At 44.4% G+C, this 20,718-nt stretch overlaps 1 long non-coding RNA gene across 1 annotated transcript in view; it reads right to left on the bottom strand.

Annotated features, from left to right (window-relative positions):
• Positions 1 to 1,704: 1,704 nt before the first annotated feature.
• Positions 1,705 to 20,718, bottom strand: part of LOC142454957 (uncharacterized) — a 140,264-nt gene continuing 121,250 nt past the window's right edge. The window contains exon 12 of the long non-coding RNA XR_012785733.1: positions 1,705 to 3,832. This is a non-coding gene — a long non-coding RNA (uncharacterized LOC142454957). The remainder of the gene's footprint in view (positions 3,833 to 20,718) is intronic.

Consider the following 20,718-nt stretch of genomic DNA (forward strand, 5'->3'; position numbering starts at 1 on the left):
GTTTGTCAAAAGTCTTGAAAGAGCTGTCAAAACCCTGAAAAACGAGCCTGCAGAAGAGATGAGACAGCATCAAAATCTACAATTGAAAAAAATGAAGTTCTAGTAGAGTGGAATTCAGACAATCGAGACCAATGAAAACACTAGAGCTTCTAACTGTGGTTCATGCTGGTTTAATGGTAGCCAGGTTAAAGTTACATTGGCCTGAATCAGTACTCCACCCAAATCCCTAGGCTTTTGAAATTCCCAGTACCCTGTTTCCTGCAGTCCCTATTACCCAATAACCCTGCTGATTCTACTTTATACCTACCTTCTCATTCGTTCAGAATTCTGATTCAGAGTGACTCCGCAGTACAGAGTAGGAAAACCCACTGGGATTTCCAAGGCTGCGGATCATTATGTGAGCAGCCAGCTTCATCTTTGTCCTGGGGAGCTGTCTGCTGCTTTTCAACACCAAACTTTCAGTTAGCATCCAGATGTTAAGCCCCTGCACCAATAGGGTTTCTGTTTGAGTTTTATAATCATCCACTGCTATTAAATCTATTCCGATATAAAGTGATCAAGTAGACAGATCAGAACTGATCCCTAGAGTTTCTGTTTAGTGGAAAGCCTCACCTTGGTCCTGGAAGTTTCAAACTGCTGACCATGCAGTTAGAAGGCAAAACACACTACACCCCCTGTGCTCCTCAGTGTGAGGTTCCACCCAAAAAATCACTGCTATCAATTCAGTTCTGAGGTAAGTGTGCCTTTGGATCACAGTAGAGTTGTCTCTGTGGGTTTCTGAGATTTCAGATCTTTGTGGAAATAGAAAGCCTCCTCTTTCTCCAGAGAAGCATCTGGTGGTTCGAAATGTTGACCCTAGAATTTGCAGCCCATAGCGTTATCCACTTACACAAGTGTGCTTTGTGAGGACTCAAAACCAAACTAAACTCACTACCTTTGAGTCCATGTTGACTCCTGGTGACCCTCTTGGATAGAGTAGAACTGCACCTGTGGAGAGTTGAGGCTATACCTCAATGAGTGGAGACATCCTGAACCATCACCCAGGTCAGGACATGTGGATGAAAAATATTTCCTAAGGGGCTTATTGGATGGGTGACTAGAGCTGTCCCCTGAGGAGCAAGCCCTACTGGCCATTGAGGCAATTCTCATAAAATTCTTTCCTAGGTGGCCGCAGCAGCAGCAACCTGGTTGGTGGAGACCATCTATGTAATCAAGAGCCTGCATAGTGAGACAGAATTAACACCTGAAAATGGAAAGCTTGAGTTACATTCCTTTCCCTTGGTTTCAATCCACATGGGAATATTGAATCATGCTGTATGAGTGAGCAAAGATCTACATGTGAGGTGAGAGCTAGCTACATGGCCACTGGTCACGTCTCCAGGAAGACAATGGTGCTGGTTTTAGCGTAGCACTTGCCTGAATGTTGACTCAAACATCAGAGCAGGTCGGATCCAGGTTGCATGTAGTCTTGCTGCCTAACCCAGATGGAAGTGCATCTCTTTTTTTAAAAATCTTTTTATTGGTGCTCATAAGGCTCTTATCACAATCTGTACATACATCCATTGAGCAAAGCACCCTTATACATTCGTTGCCCTCGTCATTCACATAATTCACCTTCCACTTGGGTTCCTGGAATCAGCTTGGTTTCCCTTTTTTCCCCCCAATCCCTTCCCTCCCCGATCCCACCCCTGGTCCCTTGATAGTTTATAAATAATTATTATATCTTATTTTACACTAAACGGCGTCTCCCTTCACCCCCCTCCCCATTGCCCATCTCCCAGAGAGGAGGTTACACAGAGATCTCTGAGATCGGTTCTCCCTTTCTACTCCCCCTTCCCTCCTGGTGTCGCCACTCCCACCGCTGGTGTTGAGGGGTTCGTCTGTCCTAGATTCCCTGTGCCTCCAGATCCCCACTGCACTGCTGTACATCCCCTGGTATAACCAGGTCAGCAAGCCAAGGTAGAATTGGGGTCATGATGATTGGGAGGGGAGGAAGCGTTCAGGAACTAGAGGAAGGTTTTGAGTTTCATTGTTGCTACACTGAACCCTGAGTGGCCCATCTCCTCCTCACTACCCCTCTGGAAGGGGTGTCTAGCTGTCTACAGATGGGCATTGGGGCCCCATCATGCACTCCCCCTCTTTCACGGTGATGTGATTCTCACCACCACCCCACCTTTGTTGTTGGAGACCTGGTCTCCTCTGTCCTTCACGGTCACCTATGTTGGTGTGCTGCTTCCGTGTGGGCTCGGTTGCTTCTGGGCTAGATGGCCGCTTGTTTGCTTTCAAGCCTTTAAGTCCCCAGACGCTATATCTCTCAGTAGCCGGGCACCATCAGCCTTCTTCACCACACTTGCTTGTGCACACTTTCGTCTTCAGCGATTGTGTGAGGAAGGTGATCACACAATGATTGTTTTTGTTCCTTTGTATCTGCTACATGGTCCATTCAACACCTTGTATTCGCTTAGGCCGTGTGCTTCTTCTCTGTTGGCTTTGTTGCTTCTGAGCTAGATGGCCACTTATTTGCCTTCAAGCCTTTAAGACCCCAGACGCTATATCTTTTTGATAGCCGGGCACCATATACTTTCTTTACAACATTTGCTTACACACACGTCTGTTTTCAGTGATCATGTCAGGAAGATGGGTATCCTGCAATGACTGTTTAGCAGGGCGAGGTGCTATTGTATTGGGGGATTATGCATGAGGAGGCCCAATGTCCATCTGCTACCCTACTACTGAACCTATAAATATATGCATATAAATCTATTGCCCCCATAATCATAAATATATTTACATATATACATGTCTGTATTTAGGCTTCTCTGTATGCACTTTGCCTCCTACTCCTTTCCTCTATTTCCTTTCGCTTTCCTCCCGACCCATTACCATGTTTAGTCTTCATTCTGGTTTCAGTAATTCCTCTCAGTTACCTTGCTCTTGGTCACTCCCTTCCAGTCCTCCCCTCCCCTCCCTCCTCTGGTTTTGAACCACTCGCTGTTCCCTTCTCCCTGTGTTTGCCAACACCTCCTCCCTTCCCCTACCTCCCACGCTCTCATGTCCCTCCAGGACTGTTGGTCCTGTTGTTTTCTTCTCTCATTATTTGTCCAACCTATCTTGTCAAGGTGGACCTGCTGACATAGTAATATGTGCATACAAGTGCGTATGACTTTGACTGCACCCAAGTGGCCCATAAGAACATGGTTTTGACAGAAGCAACATCGACACGCTGATAAGCAGCAAATCCACTAACATACAAAATTTACAAGGTAAAAAACAAAACAAATTTTAAAAAGATAGCAAATATTAAAAGAAAAATTGCTAGTAGTTCAAGGTTGGTTCATTGGCCTTTAGGACTGTTTTCTAGGTGTAGCTTGTATGGCGCCATGTCCTGTCCCGGCAGACCATCCTTTATACTCCCTCGGGATCCCTTTGCTCTGCTTCCTCCACTGCTCCATTGTACGCCCCCAGTGTTTGCCTCAGTGTGGCGGGGTCAGCTCAGTAGCCCATCCCCCATTGTGTCTCAGGTGCTGTCCCGTGTAGGGCCATGTGCTGGTGCAGGATGTCGCATCTCATAGTGTCGTCAGCTGAATGGTCCTCTCAGTATGATGGGACCTTCTAGCTGGTCCATTGACCTTGGGCTTGGTGGAACCAGGTGTACTCCACTCTGTCCTTTCTCCTTCTTTTGTTTCAGCTTCCTTCTGGATGTGGTGTGGTGGGTCACTGTCACCGAGTTGAGGGTGATTTATAGTGCCACCGTGGGAAAGGGTAGAATTGCCCTTGTGTATGTTTTGGTGGATCTAACACTTTTCTGGCCATTACTGACCTCTTCTTTCTCCTGAGAAAAAGGTCCAATGGTTACATATTTATAAACATTTGTTTGGCAGCCCCATTTTACAACAATTCCACGACCAGGCCTCCTGAATTGTGTTAAAATTTGGGAAAAACGTGGCAATCTACTTGGTCGCATTCTTGCCAACACCCTGAGTGTCATAGAACTCTGCTCCATTGGTTTCCCAGGGCTGAGAGTTTGGATAACCTCAGACCTTTCTTCTGAGTGACCACTGGATGGATTAAAATAGCCAGCCATTTGCTTAGTAGCCAAGCCCCATAACTTTAAATAACCCATAGGCCTGATTAGTTTTTAATTGACTAACCACAAATTCGATGATGTGGGGAAAATTATCAACCTCATTTTTCAAACATGGAAACTGTGACACACTAAGACACTGCTAGAGTTGGAAGAACGCTCATGCAGAACTAGGAAGTTTGTTATCTAGGCAGTAAGCCCCCTACTCAGTCACAATCACCGACTACCCAGAACTGTTTTACACTGTATGAAAACACTGCACAAGGGATCAATATTCAGGCTGGATTTTGGAGGGATCCATGTATTAAAGATACCTGTTTGTGTTTACATCACTTTTATCTGTGTCATTCTCCTCATGCAACCAAAACTCAGTACCAGGAGGATGACAACGACAGTAACCAGTTTGTTCTGTCTGACTTCTGTGCCCCTCTCCCTCCTAGAGACAAAATTGCAGCCAGCACCAGACACGAAGCCTGCAGATTAAGCGTTTATCAAAATTCTAGAAAGAGCTGTCAATACCCTGAAAATCTAGCCTACAGAAGAGAAGAAACAGAATAGAAAGATAAAGGGAAAAAAAAAGAAGCTCTAGGTGAGTGGAATTCAGACAACCATGACCAATGAATACACTAGAGCTTCTCACAGTGGTACACGCTGGTATAATGGTAGCCAGGTTGAAGTCACATTGGCCTGAATCAGGGTCTCCACCCAAATACATAGGCTTCTGAAATTCCTAGTAGAGTGTGTCCTCAGTCCCTATTACCCAATAAACCAGCTGATTCTACTTTATAGCCACCTTCTCGTTCATTGAGACTTAGGATTTAGAGTGACTCTGCAGGACAGAGTAGGAAACCCCAACGGGATTTCCACGGCTGCGGATCTTTATGGGAGCAGCCAGCTTCATCTTTATCCTGGGGAGTTGTCTGTTGCTTTTCTGACACCAAACTTGCCTTTAGCATCCAGATGTTAAACCCATGCACCAGTAGAGTTTCTGTTTCAGTTTTATAATCATCCACGGCTATTTAATCTATTCTGATACATAGTGATCAAGTGGACTGAGCAGAACTGATCCCTAGAGTTTCTGTTTAGTGGAAAGCCTCACCTTGGTCCTCATGATTTCAAACCGCTGACCATGCAGTTAGCAGGCACAACACATTACAACCCCTGTGCTCCTCAGGGTGAGGTCCCAACAAAAAAATCACTGCTATCGACTCAGTTCCGAGGTTAGTGACCCTATGGATCACAGTAGAGCTGTCTCTGTGGGTTTCTGAGATTGCATATCTTTGTGGAAAGTAATGCCTTCTCTTTCTCAAGAGAAGGATCTGGTGGTTCGAACGGTTGACCTTACAATTAGCAGCCCGTTGTGTTATCCACTTACACAAGTGTGTTGGGTGAGGACTCAAAAACAAACCAAACTCACTACCTTCGAGTCCATGTTAGCTCCTATTGACCCTCATGGATAGAGTAGAACTGCTCCTGTGGGGTGCAGAGGCTCTAACTCAATGAGTGAAAACATCCTCAACCATCTCCTAGGTGAGGACTTGTGGAGGAAAAATATTACATAAGGATTAATGGAAGGGTGAATAGAGTCTGCCCCTGTGGTGCAAGGCCTACTGGCCATCGAGGCAATACTAAAAAAATTCTTTTCTAGGTGGCAGCAGCAGCAACAACATGGTTGATGGAGACCTTCTTTGTAATCTAGAGCCTGCATATTGTCATAGAATTAACAGCTGAAAATGGAAATCTTGAGTAACATTCCTTTCCCTTAGTTTCAATCCACATGGGAATTGTGAATCATGCTGCAGGAGTGAGGAAAGAACTATAGGTGAGGTGAGAGCTAGTTACCTGGACACTGGTCACGTCTCCAGGAAGACAATAGTGTTGGTTTAAGCCTAGCATTTGCCTGACTGTTGACCCAAACATCTGTGCAGGGTGGATCTACGTTGCATGTATTCTTGCTGCCTAACCCAGATGGAAGTGCATCTCTAAAACACTCAGTGCCACCGAGTTGAGGGTGATTTATAGTGCCACAATGGGACAGTGTAGAATTGCCCTTGTGTATGTTTTGGTGGCTGGAACACTTTTCTGGCCGTAGCAGACCTCTTCTATCTCCTCAGATAGGGTCCAATGGTTACATATTTTTGGCCATTTGGTTAGCAGCCCCATTTTACAAAAATTTCACCACCAAGCGTCCTGAATTGTGTTAAAATAGGGGGGGGGGGAGTGGCAATCTAGCTGCTTCCACTCTTGGCAACACTCTGTCTGTCATAGAACTCTGCTCCATTGGATTCCCAGGCCTGAGAGTTTGGAAGTAACACCAGGCCTTTCTTCTGAGGGACCTCTGGATGGATTCATATAGCCAGCCTTTAGCTTAGTAGCCAAGCCCCTTAACTTTAAATAACCTATAGGCCTGAGTAGTTTTTAATTGACTAACCACAAAGTGGATCATGTGGGGAGAATTATCAACCCTATTTTTCAAGCATGGAAACTGAGGCACACTAAGACTCAGCTTGAGTTGGAAAATCGCTCATGCAGAACAAGGAAGTTTGTTATCTAGGCAGTGAGCCCTCCTACTCAGTCACGATCACCGACTACTCAGAACACTCTTGGAGTCAGGAGAGACTGTATGTAAAGCCTCCCATAGAATCAATGTTCAGGCTGGATTCTGGAGTGATCATTGTATTAAAGATACCTGCTTTTTTTTTTACATCACTTTTATCTGTATCATTCTTCTCCTGCAACCAAAACTCAGTCCCAGGCAGATGGCAATGACAGTAACCAGAGTCTTCAGGGTGACTTGTGCAGTACGACACATAGATCATCTGAATAGAGCCTTTGATTCTGTGCCCCTCTCCCTCCCATAGACAATACTGCAGCCAGCACCAGACCCGAAACCTGCAGATTAAGAGTTTGTCAAAGTCTAGAAAGAGCTGTCAATACCCTGAAAAACTAGCCTGCAGAAGAGAAGACACGAAATCGAAAGCTAAAAGTGAAAAAAAAAATAAAAAAAGAAGCTCGAGGTGAGTGGAATTCAGACAACCGAGACCAATGAAAACACTAGAGCTTTTCAGGGTGGTTCACGCTGGTTTAGTGGTAGCCAGGTTCAAGTCACATTGGCCTGAAATAGTATCTCCATCCAAATTCAGAGGCTTGTGAAATTCCTAGTACCCTGTGTCCTGCAGTATATATTACCCAATAACCCTGCTGTTTCTACTTTATAGCCACCTTCTCGTTCATTGAGACTTCTGATTTAGAGTGACTCTGCAGGACAGAGTAGGAAACCCCACCGGAATTTCCAAGGCTGTGTATCTTTATGGGAGCAGCCAGCTTCATCTTTGTCCTGGGGAGTTGTCTGGTGCTTTTCTCACACCAAACATGCCGTTAGCATCCAGATGTTAAACCCCTGCACCAATAGGGTTTCTGTTTGAGTTTTATAATCACCCATGGCTATTAAATCTATATCGATATATAGTGATAAAGTGGACATAGCAGGACTGATCCCTAGAGTTTCTGTTTAGTGGAAAACATCACTTTGGTCCTGGTGGTTTCAAATCGCTGACCATGCAGTTAGCAGGCAAAACACACTGCACCCCCTGTGTTCCTCAGTGTGAAGTCCAAACAAACAAAAAAATCACTGCTATCGATTCAGTCTGAGGTTAGTGTCCCTATGGATCACAGTAGAGCTGTCTCTGTGGGTTTCTGAGATTGCAGATTTGTGGAAATAGAAAGTCGCCTCTTCCTCCAGAGAAGCATGTTTTGTTTCGAACTGTTGACCTTACACTTAGCAGCCCGTCCTGTTATCCACTTACACTGTGTGTTCTGTGAGGATTCAAAACCAAACCAAACTCACTACCTTCGAGTCCATGTTGACTCCTAGTGACTCTCTTGGATAGAGTAGAACAGCTACTGTGGTTTGCTGTGGCTGTAACTTAATGCGCCTAGATATTCTAAACCATCTCCCAGGTGAGGACTTGTGGAGGAAAACTATTATGTAAGGGTGTTAATGGGAGGGTGACTAGAGTCTGTCCCCTGAGGAGCAAACCCTACTGGCCAAAGAGGCAATTCTCATTAGATTCTTCCCTAGGTGGCAGCAGCAGCAGCAACCTGTTGGATGGAGATGTTCTAAGTAATCTACAGCCAGCATAGTGTCACAGAATTAACAGCTGAAAATGGAAAGCTTGAGTTACATTCATTTCCCTTAGTTTCAATCCACATGGGAATAGTGACACATGCTGCAGGAGTGAGCAAAGAATTATAGGTGAGGTGAGAGCTAGCTACCTGGCCATTGGTCACGTCTCCAGGAAAACAATAGTTTTGGTTTAAGCCTAGCAGTTGCCTGAATGTTGACCCAAACATCTGAGCAGGGTGGATCCAGGTTGCATGTAGTCTTGATGCCTAACCCAGATAGAAGTACATCTCTCAAACACTCACTGCCATCGAGTTGAGGGTGACTTTTTTTGCCACAATGGGACAGCGTATAATAGCCATTGTGTACGTTTTGGTGGCTGGAACACTTTTATGGGAGTAGCATATCTCTTCTTCCTCCTGAGATAGGAGCCACTAGTTATAAATTTTTGTCAATTTTGTTAGCAGCCCCATTTAACACCCATTCCACCACCGGGCTGCCTGAATTGTGTTAAATAGGGGAGGAAAGTGGAGATCTAGCTGCTCTCACTCTTGGCGACCCCCAGTCTGTAATAGAACTCTGCTCCTTTGGTTTCCCAAGGCTTAGAGTTTGGAATTATTACAGCAGGCCTTTCTTCTGAGGGACCTCTGGATGGATTCAAATAGCCAACCTTTTGCTTAGTAGCCAAGCCCCTTAACTTTAAATAAACCATAGGCGTGATTAGTTATTTAATTGACTAACCACAAAATGGATGATGTGGGGAGAATTATCAACGCCATTTTTCAAACACGGAAACTGAGGCACACTAAGACTCAGCTTGAGTTGGAAAATCGCTCATGCAGAATTAGGAAGTTTGATATCTAGGCAGTGAGCCATCCTACTCAGTCACTATCACCGACTACTCAAACAATTTTGGAGTCAGGAGAGACTGTATGTAAAGCCTCCACAAAGGATAAATGTTCAGGCTGGATTCTGGAGGGATAATTGTATTAAAGATACCTGCTTTTGTTTACAACACTTTTATCCGTATCATTCTTCTCATGCAACCAAAACTCAGTCCCAGGCGGATGGCAATGACAATAACCAGATTCTTCTTTTTGACTTACACAGTAGGACACATAGACCATCTGAATAGACCCTTTGATTCTGTGCCGCTCTCCATCGCATAGACAATACTGCAGCCAGCACCAGACCCGATACCTGCAGAATAAGAGTTTATCAAAAGTCTAGAAAGAGCTGTCCATACCCTGAAAAACAAGTCTGCAGAAGAGAAGACACGGAATCGAAAGCTACAAGTGAAAAATAAATAAATAAAAGAAGCTCCAGGTGAGTGGAATTCAGACAACTGAGACCAATGAAAACACTAGAGCTTCTCAGGGTGGTCACGCTGGTTTAGTGGTAGCCAGGTTCAAGTCACATTGGCCTGAATCAGTCTCTCCACCAAAATCCAGAGGCTTGTGAAATTCCTAGTACCCTGTGTCTTGCAGTATATATTACCCAATAACCCTGCTGTTTCTATTTTATAGCCACCTTTTCGTTCATTGAGACTTCTGATTTAGAGTGACTCTGCAGGACAGAGTAGGAAGGCTATGAATCTTTATGTGAGCAGCCAGCTTCATCTTTGTCCTGGGGAGTTGTCTGGTGCTTTCCTCACACCAAACTTGCAGTTAGCATCCAGATGTTTAAACTCCTGCATCAATACGGTTTCTTTTTGAGGTTTATAATCATCCACTGCTATTAAATTTATTCTGATATATAGTGATCTTGTGGACAAAGCATAACTGATCCCTAGAGTTTCACTTTAGTGGAAAGGCTCTCTTTGGTCCTGGTGGTTTCAAACCGCTGTCCATGCAGTTAGCAGGCAAAACACACTACACCCCTGGTGCTACTCAGTGGGAGGTCCCAACAAAAAAATCAAGGCTATCGATTCATTTCTGAGCTTAGTGTCCCTATGGATCACAATAGAGCTTTCTCTGTGGGTTTCTGAGATTGAAGATCTCTTTGGAAATAGAAAGCCTCCTCTTTCTCCAGAGAAGCATCTGGTGGTTCGAACTGTTGACCTTACAGTTAGCAGCCTGTCGTGTTATCCACTTACACAAGTTTGTTGTGTGAGGACTCCAAACCAAACCAAACTCACTACCTTTGAGTCCATGTGGCCTCCTAGTGACCCTCTTGGACAGTGTAGAACTGCTCCTGTTGGGTGCTGAGGCTGTAACTCAATGAGTGTAGACATTCTCAACCATCTCCCAGGTGAAGACTTGTGTAGGAAAAATATTTCTAAGGGGGATAATGGAAGGGTGACTACAGTCTGTCCGCTGAGGAGCAAGCCCTACTGGCCATTGGGCAATTCTCATAAAATTCTTTCCTAGGTGGCCGCAGCAGCAGCAACATGGTTGATGGAGACCTTCTGTATAATCCAGAGCCTGCACAGTACCACAGAATTCACAGTTGAAAATGGAAAGCTTTAGTTACCTTCCTTTCCCTTGGTTTCAATCCACTTTGGAATAGTGAATCATGCTGCAGGAGTGAGGAAAGAACTATAGGTGAGGTGAGAGCTAGCTACCTGGCCACTGTTCAAGTCTGCAGGAAGACAATGGTGTTGGTTTAAGCCTAGCATTTGCCTGAATGTTGACCAAAACATCTGTGCAGGGTGGATCTACGTTGCATGCAGTCTTGCTGCCTAACCCAGATGGAAGTGCATCTCTAAAACACTCAGTGCCACCGAGTTGAGGGTGATTTATAGTACCACCATGGGACAGTGTAGAATTGCCCTTGTGTCTGTTTTGGTGACTGGAACACTTTCTGGTCGTAACAGATCTTTTCTTTCTCCTGAGATACTGTACAATGGTTACATATTTTTGACCATTTGGTTACCAGCCACATTTTACAACAATTCCACCAGCAGGCCTCCTGAATTGTGTTAAAATAGTGGGAAAAAGTGGCAATCTAGCTGCTCCCACACTTGGCGACACCCTGTCTTTCATAGAACTCTGCTCCATTGGTTTTCCAAGGTTGAGAGTTTGGAAGTAATGCCAGGCCTTTCTTCTGAGGAACCTCTGGATGGATTCAAATAGCCAGCCTTTTGCTTAGTAGCCTAGCCCCTTAACTTTAAATTACCTATAGGAGTCACTAGTTATTTAACTGACTAACCACAAAGTCAATGATGTGGGGAGAATTATCAGCCCCATTTTTCAAACATGGATACTGAGGCACACTAAGACACCGCTTTCGTTGGAAGAGCGTTCATGCAGAACTAGGAAGTTTGTTATCTAGGCAGTGAGCCCTCCTACTCAGACAGGATCACCGACTACTCAGAACTGTTTTGGAGTCAGGAGAGACTTTATGTAAAGACTCCACAAAGGATCAATGTTCAGGCTGGATTCTGGAGGGATCAATGTATGAAAGATACTTGCTTGTGTTTGCATCACATTTATCCCTATCATTTTTCTCATTCAACCAAAACTCAGTTCCAGGCGGATGGCAACGACAGTAACCAGATTGTTCTGTGTGACTTCTACAGTAGGACACATAGACCATCTGAATAGACCCTTTGATACTGTCCCCCCTCTCTCCCATAGACAAAACAGCAGCCAGCACCAGACCCGAAACCTGCAGATTAAGAGTATGTCAAAAGTAAAAAAGAGCTATCAATACCCTGAAAAAGTAGCCTGCAGAAGAGAAGTCACAGAATCGAAAGCTACAATTGAAAAAAAAAAAAAAAAAGAAGCTCCAGGTGAGTGGAATTCAAACAACCGAGACCAATGAAAACAATAGAGCTTCTCAGAGTGGTCCATGCTGGTTTAGTGATAGCCAGGTTCAAGTCACATTGGCCTGAATTAGTGTCTCCACACAAATCCCTATGCTTTTGAAATTCCTAATACCCTGTGTCCTACAATCCTTATTACCTAATAACACTGCTGATTCTACTTTATAGACAAGTTCTAGTTTGTTGAGACCTCTGATTCAGTGTGACTCTGCAGGAAAGAGTAGGAAACCCCATCGGAATTTTCAAGGATGCGGATCTTTATGTGAGCAGCCAGCTTCATCTTTGTCCTGGAGAGTTGTTTGGTGCTTTTCTCACACCAAACTTGCAGTTAGCATCCAGACGTTAAACTCCGGCACCAATAGGGTTTCTTTTTGAGGTTTATAATCATCCACTGCTTTTAATCAATTCCGATATATAGTGACCTAGTGGACAGAGCATAACTGATGCCTAGATTTTCTGTTTAGTGGAAAGCCTCACTTTAGTCCTGGTGTTTCATATCGCTGACCACGCAGTTAGCAGGCATAACACATTACACCCCCTGTATTCCTCAGTGTGCGGTCCCAACAAAAAATCACTGCTATCGATTCACTTCTGAGGTTAGTGTCCCTATGGATCACAGTAGAGCTGTCTCTGTGGGTTTCTGAGATTGCAGATCTTTGTGGAACTAAAAAGCCTCCTCTTTCTCCAGAGAAGCATCTGGTGGTTCATACTTTTGACCCTGCAGGTAGCAGTCCGTCGTGTTACCCACATACACAAGTGTATTTTTGAGGACTTCAAACCAAACCAAGCTCACGACCTTCGAGTCCATGTTGCCTCCTATTGATCCTCTTGTATAGAGTAGAACTACTCCTGTCGCATGCTGAGACTGCAACTCAATGAGTGTAGACATCCTCAACCATCTCCCAGGTGAAGATTTGTGTAGGAAATATAATATCTAAGGGGGTTAATGGAAGGGTGACTAGAGTCTGTCCCCTGAGGAGCAAGCCCTACTGGCCATCGAGGTAATTCTCATAAAATTCTTTCTTATGTGGCAGCAGCAGCAGCAACCTGGTTGATAGAAAACTTCTATATAATCAAGAGCCTGCACAGTGTCACAGAATTAACAGCTGAAAATGGAAAGCTTAACTTGCATTCCTTTCCCTTGGTTTCAATCCACATGGGAACTGTGAATCATGCTGCAGGATTTAGGAAAGAACTGTAGGTGACGCTAGAGCTAGCTACTTGGCCACTGGGCACGTCTACAGGAAGATAATGGTGTTCGTTTAAGCCAAGATCTTGTCTAAATTTTGAATCAAACATCTGAGCAGGGTGGGACCAGGTTGCATGTAAAATTGCTGCCAAACCCAGATGGAATTGCATCTCTCAAACACTCACTACCACCGAGTTGAAGGTGAATTATACCGCCACAATTGTACAGGGTAAAATTGCCCTTGTGTGTGTTTTGGTGGCTGGAACACTTTTCTGGCCAAAGCAGACCTCTTCTTTCTGGTGAGATAGGGTCCAATGATCACATATTTTTGACCATTTGGTTAGCAGCCCAATTTTACAACCATTTCCCCACCAGGTCTCCTGAATTGTGTTAAAATAGGTGGGGGGGCGTGGCAATCTAGCAGCTCCCACTATTGATGATAATCTGTGTGTCATGGAATTCTGCTCCATTGGGTTCCCAGGGATGAGAGTTTGGAAGTATCCTCAGGCCTTTCTTCTGAGGGACCTGTGGATGGATTCAAATAGCCAGCCTTGGTTAGTAGCCAAGCCCCTAACTTTTAATTAACCTATAGGCCTGATTAGTTTTTACTTGACTAACCACAAAGTGGACGATGTGGGGAGAATTATCAAGCCCATTTTTCAAACAAGGAAACTGAGTCACACCAAGACATCGCTTGACTTGGAAGAGCACTCATACAGAACTAAGAATTTTTTTATCTAGGCAGTGAGCCCTCCTACTCAGTCACTATCACCGACTCCTCAAACACTTTTGGAGTCAGGAGAGAATGTATGTAAAGCCTCCACAAAGGATCAATGTTCAGGCTGGAGTCTGGAGGGATCATTGTATTAAAGATACCTGCTTTTGTTTACATCACTTTTATCCGTATCATTCTTCTCATGCAACCAAAACTCAGTCCCAGGCGGATGGCAATGACAGTAACCAGACTTATCTGTTTGACTTATACAGTAGGACACATAGACAATCTGAATAGACCCTTTGATACTGTGCCACTTTCCAACCCATAGACAATAGTACAGCCAGCACCAGACCCGAAACCTGCAGAATAAGAGTTTATCAAAAGTCTAGAAAGAGCTGTCCATACCCTGAAAAACAAGTCTGCAGAAGAGAAGACACGGAATCGAAAGCTACAAGTGAAAAAAAATAAATAAAAGAAGCTCCAGGTGAGTGGAATTCAGACAACCGAGACCAATGAAAACACTAGAGCTTCTCAGGGTGGTCACGCTGGTTTAGTGGTAGCCAGGTTCAAGTCACATTGGCCTGAATCAGTCTCTCCACCAAAATCCAGAGGCTTGTGAAATTCCTAGTACCCTGTGTCTTGCAGTATATATTACCCAAAACCCTGCTGTTTCTATTTTTTAGCCACCTTCTCATTCATTGAGACTTCTGATTTAGAGTGACTCTGCAGGACAGAGTAGGAAGGCTGTGAATCTTTATATGAGCAGCCAGCTTCATCTTTGTCCTGGGGAGTTGTCTGGTGCTTTTCTCACACCAAACTTGCAGTTAGCATCCAGACGTTAAACTCCGGCACCAATAGGGTTTCTTTTTGAGGTTTATAATCATCCACTGCTATTAAATTTATTCTGATATATAGTGATCTTGTGGACAAAGCAGAACTGATCCCTAGAGTTTCTCTTTAGTGGAAATGCTCTCTTTGGTCCAGGTGGTTTCAAACCGCTGACCATGCAGTTAGCAGGCAAAACACACTACACACCTGGTGCTACTCAGTGGGAGGTCCAAACAAAAAAATCACTGCTATCGATTCATTTCTGAGCTTAGTGTCCCTATGGATCACAATTGAGCTGTCTCGGTGGGTTTCTGAGATTGCAGATCTCTGTGGAAATAGAAAGCCTCCTCTTTCTCCAGAGAAGCATCTGGTGGTTTGAACTGTTGACCTTACAGTTAGCAGCCCGTCGTGCTATCCACTTACACAAGTTTGTTGTGTGAACACTCCAAACCAAACCAAACTCACTATCTTCGAGTCCATGTGGCCTCCTAGTGACCCTCTTGGATAGAGTAGAACTGCTCCTGTGGGGTGCTGAGGCTGTAACTCAATGAGTGTATACATCTTCAACCATCTCCCAGGTGAAGACTTGTGTAGGAAAAATATTATCTAAGGGGAATAATGGAAGGGTGACTAGAATCTGTCCCCTGAGGAGCAAGCCCTACTGGCCATCGAGCAATTCTCATAAAATTCTTTCCTAGGTGTCTGCAGCAGCAGCAACATGGTTGATGGAGACCTTCTGTGTAATCCAGAGCCTGCATAGTATCACAGAATTCACAGTTGAAAATAGAAAGCTTTAGTTACCTTCCTTTCCCTTGGTTTCAATCCAATTTGGAATAGTGAATCATGCTGCAGGAGTGAGGAAAGAACTATAGGTGAGGTGAGAGCTATCTACCTGGCCACTGTTCAAGTCTGCAGGAAGACAATGGTATTGGTTTAAGCCTAGCATTTGCCTGTATGTTGACCGAAACATCTGTGCAGGGTGGATCTACGTTGGATGTATTCTTGCTGCCTAACCCAGATGGAAGTGCATCTCTAAAACACTCAGTGCCACCGAGTTGAGGGTGATTTCTAGTGCCACCATGGGACAGTGTAGAATTGCCCTTGTGTATGTTTTGGTGGCTGGAACACTTTCTGGTCGTAACAGACCTCTTCTTTCTCCTGAGATACTGTACAATGGTTACATATTTTTGACCATTTGGTTACCAGCCACATTTTACAACAATTCCACCAGCAGGCCTCCTGAATTGTGTTAAAATAGTGGGGGAAAGTGGCAATCTAGCTGCTCCCACACTTGGCGACACCCTGTCTGTCATAGAACTCTGCTCCATTGGTTTTCCAAGGTTGAGACTTTGGAAGTAACGCCAGGCCTTTCTTCTGAGGGACCTCTGGATGGATTCAAATAGCCAGCCTTTTGCTTAGTAGCCTAGCCCCTTAACTTTAAATTACCTATAGGAGTCACTAGTTACTTTAATTGACTAACCATAAAGTCGATGATGTAGGGAGAATTATCAGCCCGATTTTTCAAACATGGATACTGAGGCACACTAAGACACCGCTTTCGTTGGAAGAGCGTTCATGCAGAACTAGGAAGTTTGTTATCTAGGCAGTGAGCCCTCCTACTCAGACAGGATCACCGACTACTCAGAACTGTTTTGGAGTCAGGAGAGACTTTATGTAAAGACTCCACAAAGGATCAATGTTCAGGCTGGATTCTGGAGGGATCAATGTATGAAAGATACTTGCTTGTGTTTGCATCACTTTTATCCCTATCATTTTTCTCATTCAACCAAAACTCAGTTCCAGGCGGATGGCAACGACAGTAACCAGATTGTTCTGTGTGACTTCTACAGTAGGACACATAGACCATCTGAATAGACCCTTTGATTCTGTCCCCCGTCTCTCCCATAGACAAAACAGCAGCCAGCACCAGACCCGAAACCTGCAGATTAAGAGTATGTCAAAAGTAAAAAAGAGCTGTCAATACCCTGAAAAACTAGCCTGCAGAAGAGAAGTCACAGAATCGAAAGCTACAATTGAAAAAAAAAAAATGAAGAAGCTCCAGGTGAGTGGAATTCAAACAACCGAGACCAATGAAAACAATAGAGCTTCTCAGAGTGGTCCATGCTGGTTTAGTGATAGCCACTTTCAAGTCACATTGGCCTGAATTAGTGTCTCCACACAAATCCCTATGCTTTTGAAATTCCTAATACCCAGTGTCCTACAATCCTTATTACCTAATAACACTGCTGATTCTACTTTATAGACAAGTTCTAGTTTGTTGAGACCTCTGATTCAGTGTGACTCTGCAGGAAAGAGTAGGAAACCCCATCGGAATTTTCAAGGATGCGGATCTTTATGTGAGCAGCCAGCTTCATCTTTGTCCTGGGGAGTTGTCTGGTGCTTTTCTCACACCAAACTTGCAGTTAGCATCCAGACGTTAAACTCCGGCACCAATAGGGTTTCTTTTTGAGGTTCATATTCATCCACTGCTTTTAATCAATTCCGATATATAGTGACCTAGTGGACAGAACAGAACTGATGCCTAGATTTTCTGTTTAGTGGAAAGCCTCACTTTAGTACTGGTGTTTCAAATCGCTGACCATGTAGTTAGCAGGCATAACACATTAGACCCCGTGTATTCCTCAGTGTGAGGTCCCAACAAAAAAATCAATGCTATCGATTCACTTCTGAGGTTAGTGTCCCTATGGATCACAGTAGGGCTGTCTCTGTGGGTTTCTGAGATTGCAGATCTTTGTGGAAATAAAAAGCCTCCTCTTTCTCCAGAGAAGCATCTGGTCGTTCATACGTTTGACCTTGCAGCTAGCAGTCCGTCGTATTACCCACATACACAAGTGTGTTTTTGAGGACTCCACACCAAATCAAGCTCACGACCTTCGAGTCCATGTTGCCTCCTATTGACCCTCTTGTATAGAGTAGAACTACTCCTGTCGCGTGCTGAGACTGCAACTCAATGAGTGCAGACATCCTCAACCATCTCCCAGGTGAAGATTTGTGCAGGAAATATAATATCTAAGGGGGTTAATGGAAGGGTGACTAGAGTCTGTCCCCTGAGGATCAAGCCCTACTGGCTATCGAGGTAATTCTCATAAAATTCTTTCCTATGTGGCAGCAGCTGCAGCAACCTGGTTGATGGAAACCTTCAATATAATCAAGAGCCTGCACAGTGTCACAGAATTAACAGCTGAAAATGGAAAGCTTGACTTACATTCCTTTCCCATGGTTTCAATCCACATGGCAATAGTGAATCATGCTGCAGGAGTTAGGAAAGAACGATAGGTGACGCTAGAGCTATCTACCTGGCCACTGGTCACGTCTACAGGAAGACAATGGTGTGCGTTTAAGCCTAGATCTAGTCTAAATTTTGAATCAAACATCTGAGCAGGGTGGGACCAGGTTGCATGTATAATTGCTGCCAAACCCAGATGGAATTGCATCTCTCACGCTCACTACCACCGAGTTGAAGGTGAATTAAACCGCCACCATTGTGCAGGGTACAATTGCCCTTGTGTATGTTTTGGTGGCTGGAACACTTTTCTGGCCAAAGCAGACCTCTTCTTTCTGGTGAGATAGGGTCCAATGATCACATATTTTTGATCATTTGGTTAGCAGCCCAATTTTACAACAATTCCCCCACCAGGTTTCCTGAATTGTGTTAAAATAGGTCGGGGGGGGGGAGTGGCAATCTAGCAGCTTCCACTCTTGACGATACCCTTTCTGTCATAGAACTCTGCTCCATTGGGTTCCCAGGGATGAGAGTTTGGAAGTATCCTCAGGCCTTTCTTCTGTGGGACCTCTGGATGGATTCAAATATAGAGCCTTGGTTAGTAGCCAAGCCCCTAAATTTTAATTAACCTATAGGCCTGATTAGTTTTTATTTGGCTAACCACAAAGTGGACGATGTGGGGAGAATTATCAACCCCATTTATCAAACAAGGAAACTGAGTTACACCAAGACATCGCTTGACTTGGAAGAGCACTCATACAGAACTAAGAATTTTTTTATCCAGGCAGTGAGCCCTCCTACTTAGTCACTATCACCGACTCCTCAAACACTTTTGGAGTCAGGAGAGACTGTATGTAAAGCCTCCACAAAGGATCAATGTTGAGGCTGGAGGCTGGAGGGATCATTGTATTAAAGATACCTGCTTTTGTTTACATCACTTTTATCCGTATCATTCTTCTCATGCAACCAAAACTCAGTCCCAGGCGGATGGCAATGACAGTAACCAGACTTATCTGTTTGACTTATACATTAGGACACATAGACCATCTGAATAGACCCTTTGATACTGTGCCACTTTCCAACCCATAGACAATAGTACAGCCAGCACCAGACCCGAAACCTGCAGAATAAGAGTTTATCAAAAGTCTAGAAAGAGCTGTCCATACCCTGAAAAACAAGTCAGCAGAAGAGAAGACACGGAATCGAAAGCTACAAGTGAAAAAAAATAAATTAAAGAAGCTCCAGGTGAGTGGAATTCAGACAACCGAGACCAATGAAAACACTAGAGCTTCTCAGGGTGGTCACGCTGGTTTAGTGGTAGCCAGGTTCAAGTCACATTGGCCTGAATCAGTCTCTCCACCCAAATCCAGAGGCTTGTGAAATTCCTAGTACCCTGTGTCTTGCAGTATATATTACCAAATAACCCTGCTGTTTCTATTTTATAGCCACCTTCTCATTCATTGAGACTTCTGATTTAGAGTGACTCTGCAGGACAGAGTAGGAAGGCTGTGAATCTTTATGTGAGCAGCCAGCTTCATCTTTGTCCTGGGGAGTTGTCTGGTGCTTTTCTCACACCAAACTTGCAGTTAGCATCCAGATGTTTAAACCCCTGCATCAATACGGTTTCTTTTTGAGGTTTATAATCATCCACTGCTATTAAATTTATTCTGATGTATAGTGATCTTGTGGACAAAGCAAGAACTGTTCCCTAGAGTTTCTCTTTAGTGGAAAGGCTCTCTTTGGTCCTGGTGGTTTTAAACCGCTGACCATGCAGTTAGCAGGCAAAACACACTACACACATGGTGCTCCTCAGTGGGAAGTCCCAACAAAAAAATCACTGCTATCGATTCATTTCTGAGCTTAGTGTCCCTATGGATCACAATTGAGCTGTTTCGGTGGGTTTCTGAGATTGCAGATCTCTGTGGAAATAGAAAGCCTCCTCTTTCTCCAGAGAAGCATCTGGTGGTTTGAACTGTTGACCTTACAGTTAGCAGCCTGACATGTTATCAACTTATACAAGTTTGTTGTGTGAGGACTCCAAACCAAACCAAACTTACTACCTTCGAGTCCATGTGGCCTCCTAGTGACCCTCTTGGATAGAGTAGAACTGCTCCTGTGGGGTGCTGAGGCTGTAACTCAATGAGTGTAGACATCCTCAACCATCTCCCAGGTGAAGACTTGTGTAGGAAAAATATTATCTAAGGGGGATAATGGAAGGGTGACTAGAGTCTGTCCCCTGAGGAGCAAGCCCTACTGGCCATCGAGCAATTCTCATAAAATTCTTTCCTAGGTGTCTGCAGCAGCAGCAACATGGTTGATGGAGACCTTCTGTGTAATCCAGAGCCTGCATAGTATCACAGAATTCACAGTTGAAAATAGAAAGCTTTAGTTACCTTCCTTTCCCTTGGTTTCAATCCAATTTGGAATAGTGAATCATGCTGCAGGAGTGAGGAAAGAACTATAGGTGAGGTGAGAGCTAGCTACCTGGCCACTGGTCAAGTCAGCAGGAAGACAATGGTGTTGGTTTAAGCCTAGCATTTGCCTGAATGTTGACCCAAACATCTGTGCAGGGTGGATCTACGTTGCATGTAGTCTTGCTGCCTAACCCAGATGGAAGTGCATCTCTAAAACACTCAGTGCAACCGAGTTGAGGGCGATTTCTAGTGCCACCATGGGACAGTGTAGAATTGCTCTTGTGTATGTTTTGGTGGCTGGAACACTTTCTGGTCGTAACAGACCTCTTCTTTCTCCTGAGATACTGTACAA

This window comes from Tenrec ecaudatus, chromosome 8, assembly GCF_050624435.1.
Source record: "Tenrec ecaudatus isolate mTenEca1 chromosome 8, mTenEca1.hap1, whole genome shotgun sequence".
NCBI classification, from domain to species: Eukaryota; Metazoa; Chordata; class Mammalia; order Afrosoricida; family Tenrecidae; genus Tenrec; species Tenrec ecaudatus.